Genomic DNA, 7,762 nt, shown 5'->3' on the forward strand with positions numbered 1-7,762 from the left:
AAACAAGTGAAAACAAACAATTGACTGAGTTAATTGTTGAAATACCAAGTATGGACAGCGTTGATTACTCTATCACATTACACAGACCTTATTTTTTGATAAGGCAGATTTTTTACATTTAAACTTTTGTTCTATCTCTAACAGGTTTAGATAATGGGTCCTACGTATCCATAGGTCAAGACTCAATTAACCTATGTTGCTCATTTACGAACTTGACCTAACTTTTTACGTCCTGAGTACGCTGTAAACGAATACGATGCGTTTCAGCTTGATATTTTTTTTCGTTTTTGAGTAATCGTGTTAGCAGACAGACGGACAAACGGACAGACGGACCAAGTTCACTTTCCTTTAAACTCAATAAAAAAGTCTCTAAACTATAGTTTCCCTGGAGATATTTTACCCACTGCGCTCTTTTCCATAAATTCGCCACTGGTATTGCGTAGGCTATAATAAAACTTTACATAGAGGTGCATGTTGGTCTCTACATGGAGGTGGATAGTAATAAATTGGTACATATTACATAACAGGTAAATTTATAAACATAAGTTTAAGGGTGCTCTGTTGTACTGTAAAAAGGTTACTGGGACTCGGGGAGTGAATCGCAATATTAACTACCTATATGGACTTGTTTGTTATTGGCGTCGTAAATAAAACAAAATCTACGCTTGGATGTTTAACTTTTTTTTACTAAAAGAAATAACCAACTTCAAAAATATAAATAAAACAGTAAAATATGATTTTGAAATAAATTCTTCAAACAATAATATCCTTGCAAGCAATCGCGTTTTGAAAAATAAATCGATTTCTATCTAAAACATACACTGTTACGGGACGATTTATACCATTCGAATATAGTATATATAATGATAATAAACTTTTGAATAACATCTGTTTTAATATACTTTCGATTCGATACTTCGAGGGTTAAATATGAGCGTTACCAAAGGGGGCAGATAGGAGCAGCTGTCCCCCTCTAGAGATTCCCAAAAATGGTTCAAAGCACCCAAGAATTCTTAAATAAAAAATTTTCTTCTAAAAGTTAACCTTATTGGTGTATGACCTTCTCCGATTGTTTTCGTCGGTTAAAATTAAGATATATCTTGCGAATAAAATGTCAAGGTTTGAAAATTTTCTTCAATTTTGCTAACGTTTTCTTTCCAGATTGTTCCATTTTTCTTTTCCTTTTTTACTCTTGATTTTCCTTTTACTAACTTTTTCGTTTACTCTCTTTTTTCTTGACTTCATTTTTGTAAATATTCTGTTTTCCTTGTATTTTTCCTTAGCTTATTTTCATAGAACGAATTCATGATATTGAAGTACAGAATAGTCTCTGTTCTTAGGGAGTACTGTAATGATTTCTAGTTTTCACTTGTAAGTGCTTATTCTTTTCTCACTTATATATTAAGTTTTCCCATTTATCCAAGCTCAATTATAGTGTGTTTAAAATGTATATACAAAAAGCTTAAATGCTTTTTATACTCTCAGAAAAATGTCCGAGTATATTAAATTTATTCTCAAGATTTTGACGCTTAGAAATGTTACCAATAAAATTTTGGTATTGGTATTCATAAAATCATACTTATTAGTCTGTTCGTCTCTTGATAACTCAAAAGCGAAAAGAGATATCAAGCTGAATTTTTTCATAGCGTGCTGAGGACGTAAAAGTGAGGTAGAGTTCGTAAATGAGCAACATAGGTCAATTGGGCCTTGGGTCCGTAAGACCCATCTTACAAAAATATCCCTTATAAAATAATTAACAACTTTTGTTTGAAACATTTTTTCGTAAACATCACTGTTTACTTGTGACACCGCATATTATGCGAAAATTGTAGTATTATATGGGTATATCAGTTATATATGTGTGACATGTATGAGTGTGTAATGTGACAAAATAATCAACACTGTCTATACATGGTATTTCAACAATTAACTCAGTCAATTGTTTGTTTTCACTTCACTCATGTTAAACCTTACTTTTAGTCACTTTTTAAACTTAAAATTTAATGAAATTAATTCGATAACAGGATATTTTTCCTGTTTTAAATCATAGAAAATCATTTAAACTATCGCTTTATCATATTGTTTTTAATTTCTCTACTAATATCGTTGACGCATGAACGTCCTTAAATGATTTATGCTATAACGCCCTTAATAAATAATCTATGAACATTATCAACAATCTACGAACATTGAACAACTGTTATTGGTATATATTATCTATCTAGGTATATCGACAAATTTGGGGAAATGAGAAAATATGTTCCCGTATATATTACGCCAGTAAAACCTTACAGAAAAAACAACTAAATGCGATGTAAATCTGATTTTTTGGTATGTTATTTGGACGACTTAGGGGAGTTTGAAACCACACTTTACAAGCAAAAAAAAGTTATGTTACCTGCGTAATCCATGAAAAACCCCTGAAAAATTTTGCACTATTTTCAGTTTTTGCAGTTTAATTGGGGCAAAACTTTGGAATCAATTATCTCCAAAAATATAAAAGATAGACAGATGAAAATTTGTAGGTACCTTCAGCTAGTGAGCCTCATGAAAAATTCATGGCTAAAACGAAAAAAAAGTTTTCTAGAAAATACTGCGAAAAATATTCAAAATTTTAGAAAACTAGTACCTATGGCGCCCGGAAGGCGGTGCAAAGTTACTTTTTTGATATGTATTGGTATTTGGACCACTTGGCGGAGTGCGGAACTACGTTTTGCAAGCAAAAAAAGTTATGCTACCTGCGTAATACATAAAAAACTGAAAAAAGTCCGAAAAAGCACAATTTTTTTTGCTTGCAAAAACTAGTTTCACACTCCGCTAAGGTTTTGTTGTAGAATTTGACTGGCGTATATGTACCTGTACCTTATCATATAATATTCAAATTACAATTCAATTATGAGATAGGTACAAGTAAAACATCTCTCGTTTGACATAGTATAAACGATATACGTGGAAAATTTCACATGGAAAATGTTTTTTAATAAAATTGAATCGTTTTACAGAATGCTCCATTGCTCCGAAATGCAAAGCATTTTATTCATTTAAAATTTGTTCGAATATAAAAATCCTTTTTTTTTTATATTGTGTAGGACTTGATGCGCAAAGTATTAAGTACTGCTTAAATTCATGATATTTCCACATAAAATAGGGAATACAGTACTAAAAATCTGGATATTTAATTTGTGGAGTGAGTTCGTGATGAGTCCCCTTTCTCAGGTGTCGTGTTTCATAAAACAGGCTATGAAGACCCAACGAATTTTATTTTTTTCTAATTTTATATTTTTTTGACAAAATTTTTGATTGTTTTATTACAAATTAAGGATGTTTGAACATGACAGCAATGTTTGATTAAAAAGGCTCAAAGTTTTTTTTTATAGGTAGACTTTTATTGCATGAATATTCCTACTTTTCGTCTTTTATCGTCAAATTGTAACATAATTCACTATCAAAATTGAAAAAATTTATTTTTTTTTATTTGTTAATCTCAAATTATTACACGCCCATACTTCCTTAAGACTCTTATGACTTTAATTACTTCAAATTTGTAACAATTGCCTCTTTCAACAGGCATTTTTAATTAAATTCTGTAGACACAAATTTTAATAAATGGATTATCATCGTGACCAATGACTATCAAAGGTTGAATTAAAATATATAATTTCAACAACAGCAGAGTGGCGCAGTGGAAGCGTGCTGGGCCCATAACCCAGAGGTCCGTGGATCGAAACCACGCTCTGCTATTTGACATTTTTTTAGATAGATAATAACTCGTCATTTTTTAAATTATCTTGCTAATTAAAATTGATGGAGAAAATTTTCCGCTGTTAAATACAATTGACAATAATCTCCGAATTCGCACTGTGCGTGATTTTTATTGGAGGCGTTTCCATGGTAACGATACCCTACTTTAGTTAAAGAATTGTATGATTGCATATATAATTGTATGGATTGCATTTATGACTTACATTGACAATTTAATATTATTGTCTAACAAATTTAAATAAATAATTATGATAATTTACATTTGAAAAATAATATTTGTGCAATTTGATTTCTTATTTTCACAATTTTTAATGCATTAAGTTTAATTAATTAGTGTTATTTTTTAAATGTAATTTTAATTTGACATTTTTTATAACATTTACATGTAAAGAATTGCAAATTAGTCATAACAGCGTCCTTCAACGCCAAAATTGTTCACTGGAAGCGCTGGCATCGATTTTATTGTCCCTACCATGACTACGCACACAACGAAAAACTTTTTTACTATCACTTTTGATATATTTTTTGACTTGTACACAGTGTTTTGCGTTTCATTATTTTCCAACTATTAATCAAGTTAATTATTAATTTATTTTATTAGTGAGTGTTTTTACAATTTTTATTCACTTACAGAGTTCGATAATTGCAAAAGTAATTGGATTACATGTTATTAAAATAAATACGTTAAATTGAATTTTCCTATTACAGTCAAAATTGATTATATCGACGTATTGGTTATTACAATGAATTAGTAAAACGCAATCTAAATTCAAATATTAATGCGTATGTGAACAAACCGGCTATAACAGCATCGAGTACAACGACATATTAGTTATAACGACCAATGTATACTATTTAGAACATTATTAACACAATTTTGGGTCGATCGATCGATCGATCAAACAGCGCTACAGCCGTGTGTGGGCCTTGGCCTCCTCAACAATGGACCTCCATTGACATCGTCCATTCATCTACTTGTCTCCCTACTTGTCTCGTGGTGTACACTTTAGCATTTAATACGTTTTTAGACGTCCGGGAGTCGTCTATGCGTTGAATGTGTCCAAACCACTATAATCTTCGTGACTTGATGAAACGACAATGTCTTGTTTTGTAATATGTCGTCAATTTCTGAGTTGTATCGGATTCTCCATTCTTCCCCTACTTTGACGCCTTCATATATCTTTCTGATGACCTTTCTTTCGAAACTTCTCAATCTTTCTTTATCAGCCTCTGTCAGCGTCCATGTTTCACCGCCATACCTCACTACTGGTCGGATTAAAGTCTTGTAAAGTTGTATTTTCGCATTCTTTATTTCATTATTTATTTTGAACCTTATCAAAACTAAGGCAATAAATTCGGGATTATCCAGTGCATAAGATAAAGGAGAAGGCTCCCATTACTGGCAATGATTATGTCCCGTGCTTTTAGCAAAGCGTAGTTCTGATCTAAGGATCTCTGGGTTATGGGCCCAGCACAATTCTTATGCGCTTATGCGCCACTGTGCTCTATGTAATAAAATGTTTAAAAGCAGTAGTATTTACAGGACACAAATTATCTACAGGACACATTCATTCCTGTATACGCGACCTTCTCTTCTTAAATCTTTTGGGACTAACTAAACTGAACAATAAGCATGTACTATCACGCATTTCAAGGAGTATGAATTAGTTACCAGGCATAATTATGCTACAAAGGACTCATTAATCTTTCAAAATGAACTCATGATCGTTAAAAAATAAGCTGAAACATCAAAGAGATGAAGATAAGAATAATTTTTAGGCAAAGTTTTTCTCCATTCCAGATTGATAAAATGTACATATTGCTGTATACATACACTATCGGATTTAACATAATTTAATGTCGTTATAAGCAACTTTTACTGTAATTGTTTCGTATATTATATATTAATTTATGCTCGGAAAATGTTACATAACTCCCCCCTCCCTTGGCGACGCTGTTGTTATTACTTCATTGCATTGTAAAAGTTTATAGAACAAACCATAATTGCAATATTTCTCTGAGAAGCGCATTATTAAAATTGAAAATGTGAAAATGTGTAACAACAAAATACGACCACTTTCATGGGATTTTTACAACTATTTTAATGAAATAGTTTTTTAATTGAATTTTAATCGGAATTTTGTATTTAGTTAGATAAATTTATAGAGTGTCTTGTAATCAATTTAAAAAGTATGGCCCAAATTTAATCGGATAACATAACTTGGTTTATCAAAATTGGATAAAATTTGAATGTGATAGAGAAAAATTTAATTTTTTTTATTCTGATGACGTCATAAAGTTAAAAAATTCGATTTATTTGATAACACAAGCAAATTTTATCCGATCTTCTTGAAACTTTTTTTGAAACCCACTAATTTTGGGTTATTATTTTCAGTTGTGATGCCAGTTTTTCGCTAGCTATCACCTATATGGTTAATTTCGGGACCAGGACTTTATACTTTTGAAACCTACTACAGCTAGGTTAATTTTGATCACAAATTTGAAAAATACGACCCAAATTTAGTAGGATTACATACTTGGTCTATCAAAATTGGATAAAATTTTGATGCAATAGAGCAATGTTGAGTGTTGGGTTGGGTTGGCAATTCGTGTTTTTTGATAACACAGGCAAATTTGATCTGATCTTATTAAAATTTTTTTTGAAGCCCACTTATTTTGAGTCATTTTTTTCAGCTATGATATCAGTTTTTCGCTAACTATCATTTATGTACTTAATTCCGGAGCCAGGACTCTACATTATCGAAAACTACTACAAATCGCCTGAAAATTCAAGGAGCCTCCACTTCTTTGTTACCCCAGGGCATCAATTTTCTCATCACTACACCACTTAATAGTTTGTATTTGTTCTTGAAAAAACATAATTTTCACTTAATTAGACCATTTTCATACATCTGACCTTTTTTATATAAAATACTTTTAATATTTATGAACATTATTCGCACCCGATATACTTTATTTGTATTATAAAATATATTTACTACTGCAGTCACTAATTTGCAATATATTTTGAATTATAAAGGAATTTAATATTCATTTGATGACGACATATCTGTACACATGTTGGATGTTGTATTTAATATAAACCTGCATTCCGCATTCGTTATAAGGGTTGCACAATTTTTTAACCCTAAAATAACATCTTTTTTTGCAAAACAAGTGAAAACAAAAAATGACTGAGTTAATTGTTAAAATACCATGTATACACAGTGTTGATTACTCTGTTGCATTACACATACATACATACACGTCACACATATATAATTGATATTCCCATATAATACACACTATACAATTTGCGCCCTCACGGGTAAACAGTGATGTTTACAAAAAAAATTTTCAAATAAAAGTTGTTTATTTTTTGATAAGGAACATTTTTTACATTTAAACTTTTGTTCTATCTCTAACGGTTTACAAGATGGGTCCTACGGACCCATTGGTCAAGACCCCATTGACCTATGTTGCTCATTTACGAACTCGACGTCACTTTTTACGTCCTGAAGATTCTGTTAAAATTTCAGCTTGATATCTTTTTGCGTTTTTGAGTTATCGTGTCCACAGACGTGCGGACAACCGGAAATGGACTAATTAGGTGATTTTATGAACACCTATACTAAAATTTTACAAACTTGGGACTAAACTTAGTATACCTTGCATATTACATATATGCATGGTATAAAAACCATGTACATTTTTGAAATGACAAACTGAATTATTACTTTTTGTTTTTGTTTACTTTTAATTATGCAAACGATATTTATTTACATCATAGTCTCTCGGTTATAATTAATGTTTTTTAATATGATACATATAGGCGTAAACTAAATATTGACAAATATCTTGTCTAGTAATCATAATTAAAGAGAATTGAAAAAATAAACTGAATTATTTACAAAACCCTGTTTTTAAACCGCTATGCTGGTTTTGGATAATATTCATTAAGTTTTAAATACATATAATTTTGTCAATTCATAATGGTCTA

General features: G+C 30.8%; 1 non-coding gene across 1 annotated transcript; it reads left to right on the forward strand.

Annotated features, from left to right (window-relative positions):
- The first annotated feature begins 3,668 nt into the window (after positions 1-3,668).
- On the forward strand, positions 3,669-3,740 carry Trnam-cau. Its single transcript has one exon. It is a non-coding gene; the product is annotated as a tRNA-Met (tRNA).
- The last annotated feature ends 4,022 nt before the right edge of the window (positions 3,741-7,762 follow it).

This window comes from Chrysoperla carnea, chromosome X (assembly GCF_905475395.1).
Source record: "Chrysoperla carnea chromosome X, inChrCarn1.1, whole genome shotgun sequence".
NCBI lineage: Eukaryota > Metazoa > Arthropoda > Insecta > Neuroptera > Chrysopidae > Chrysoperla > Chrysoperla carnea.